A 2,791-nucleotide genomic window follows, 5' to 3' on the forward strand; every position below is an offset into this window, starting at 1 on the left:
CAAACCCTCTGAAGAAACTGCAAGCAGGCTGAGGTCAGCATGCTCACCCCGCCCCTTGAGGTCTCTGTGTTCTGTGCTGTGTTGCCTTCATTGAACTGTGCTTTCCACAGGACTTGTTTTTCCATAGCATCTAGTTGCATCATATCATGTACACACAGAGATGATTTGTTGATGCAATTTGTGAAGCAATGTCTCGTCTCAATGCCCAACACTTACAGGAATAGGACAATCCATGCCTATAGAGATCTTACAGCCCAAAAGGGAATCAGAAGTGTATCCATGTGCACACAAGGCAGGAGTAAGAAGCACAAAACAAATGGAAGTGAGGGCTGCAGGGGACAGAGGAGGGGGGTTTCCTCCTGGAGCGGGGGCGGGGCTTTCCTATGGGACTGGTGTGCTGGTGATTCTGGACCCCTGGAGTGCATGTTTGAGGGGAGACGCGGGGCATGACAGGGTGCCCTTGGCTGGGAAGCAGGAAGGACCGCAGACAGAGGGGCTGGGTAAGGTCAGGCCCCAAAGGAACAGGGTCTACACCCCTGGGAGCACAGAGGACCCCACCACAATTCCCCAATGGTTCACGTGGGCAGCTCAGAGAGCATCCTCAGGGACTTCGGAATTCACTTGGGATCAGACACCAAACAACAACATCAATGACCAGTGGGCAAGATTCTTTAACTTTGAATAAATTTTATTCTGGTTTAAATTTTAGATGCTCTGTCGAAGGGTGCAGTTTCCGCACCGGTCCTGGCCGCGTCTTTGCCTTCTTTTACCACCTCCTGCAGCATTTTACTTGGGCTCCAAGACAGATGCCAATCTGTCTCATGTTTCCAGAGCACTTGATCGGCACACAGATGCCTATATTCCTACAGCAGCTTAGAGGAATCTTACGCATTGAGTAAATCCTAAAAAGAGAAGAAAGAGGGAAAAACGTGTCAGCAGGAAAGCAGCATCTCGAGAAGGCCAGCTGTGTCCCCTCGGAGTAAGGCCCTGGGCTTTCTGTGCTGAGATGTGGACACAGCCTCCTGACAACAAGATGTGAGTCCAGGACCCCGTGGACCAGCTTCCAGACAGATACTGACCCTGCCCAGGTTCTGGTGGACCCTCCGTTTCCAGAACCAGAGGCTGAGGGACTGGGGCATGTGAACCCCGGTTGTGTGCGGGATCAGCTCCACCACGAGGGCAAAGACCAGGAAGCTCTGCTACATCGACCTTCCTGCCCAGAGTCAGAAGCAGCCCGCAGGGGTCTTTTTTCACAGTTTAGTTTTCCAACTCATGGAGTCAGTCAAGTAGTGGAGCTGAGATACAAGGAAAAGATGCAGCTGAAAGTGTAAGAACTGTTTAAAGAGAACTTACTCTCAAAGCAACTTACAGCTGACAGTGACAATGGTTCAGAAAAAAAAGTTTTGTATCATCGTCTCTACTGACTCAGAACGCTCTCAGCACTGGTGCCAGTCAACCCCTCTCCTCCTCCCTTTGTGGTTTCCTCCTGACTAGCCACCTTCCCGTCTTCCTCACAGGCCCTTTTCTCTTTTGGCCACAAGACACCTCTGGTTCCTCTCTAGTTCCCTGTCCAGGGATAGAACCCGGGGCCTGGGCACTGAGAGGCCACATTCCTTACACCCCTGTCCTCTCTCCCTGCCACTGTGCTAAGAGTTGGGTTCATAAACAACACTGATCAGACAAGGCCTTTTCAACTTGATTTTGACATCTAATCAGTTGTCTCAGGTCTCAGTCTCTGCATCCTCTCCCTCCCTCCTTCCCTCCTTCCTTCCTACATATTTTCATCCTATTTCCGGAAATATCAAAGGTAAGATGAAAATCAGACAGTCGATCCTGCACACTGCTTTGGATGTGCTGCCTCCCAGCTGTGGAGAGAGGGTTGCATCGTCAGCGACGTGTCCTGGAGGACCTTCCTGCTGAGGAGACTCAGCACGGAGCGTCCCAAGGGCAGCTCCCAAAGCCCAGGCTCGGCCTGACTCTCCTCTGGACTTGTCTGGTCACCCAGAGCCGCCACCCTTCAAATAGAAAGATTTATAAAGCAGCATTCTGTGCTTCTGTCATGGGACAAAATCAAATTTCTTGCTTTTATGAAAAAGAAAACAAGGAGAGTCACTTAACAGAGGCATCTTCTATTTCCTCCTCATGAGACCAATGAGGAGATGGGCTCAGAAGCTTGACTCGCTAGAGTGGCTTAGAAACAGCCAGGAATTTTACAGGGCGGTTCTCAGACTCCTCTCGCTACTAAGGACTCAGCGCTGGCTTCTCAGAAGCATCAAATATGAAGGTTTAGTCTGACCACATGTAGATAAGGGTAGCAGGACAGAAGGAGGTAGAAACAGGAGAGAGAGCCCATGGCTCCCCCCGGGGCTCTCACGAGCTCACCTGACTCAGCAGACAGGACCAGGAAGAGGAGCGCCAGGAGCAGGTGATGGAGCTCTGCGGCTGACACTGGAGAAGAGGCTATGCTTGCCGCTTTATAAAGGTCCCAGGTTCCGGGAGGAATTCCGTGCTGGCTGTGGATTTGTTTATTAGGAACTGGTTAATTGAGCCTCTTCCCTGTGTGTAATGCGAGTGGCCTTTATAGCACAAAACAGGGGCAGTCACTCGTATGCTAATGAGGCTGGGGAAAACCCCAGAAAAAGCTTTCCTGCTGTCCTTTTGACCAGGAGCTTTTACCTGGCAGTCATTTCAGCTGATGGGCAGGGGTGTGGCAAGGGGCACAGACTTGCCTGTTTCCCCAGGCAGGGGCACAGACTTCTTGCGGAACCTTCGCTTACCCACTCCCCAGCCC

General features: G+C 51.4%; 1 long non-coding RNA gene across 1 annotated transcript; it reads right to left on the reverse strand.

Annotated features, from left to right (window-relative positions):
• Window positions 1-667: 667 nt before the first annotated feature.
• On the reverse strand, window positions 668-2,566 carry LOC113888479. The gene is made up of 2 exons (XR_003509986.1): window positions 2,383-2,566; window positions 668-902 (listed from the first exon to the last, which is right to left on the reverse strand). It is a non-coding gene; the product is annotated as an uncharacterized LOC113888479 (long non-coding RNA).
• Window positions 2,567-2,791: the final 225 nt, after the last annotated feature.

Source organism: Bos indicus x Bos taurus, unplaced genomic scaffold (assembly GCF_003369695.1).
Source record: "Bos indicus x Bos taurus breed Angus x Brahman F1 hybrid unplaced genomic scaffold, Bos_hybrid_MaternalHap_v2.0 SuperScaffold_100205, whole genome shotgun sequence".
NCBI lineage: Eukaryota > Metazoa > Chordata > Mammalia > Artiodactyla > Bovidae > Bos > Bos indicus x Bos taurus.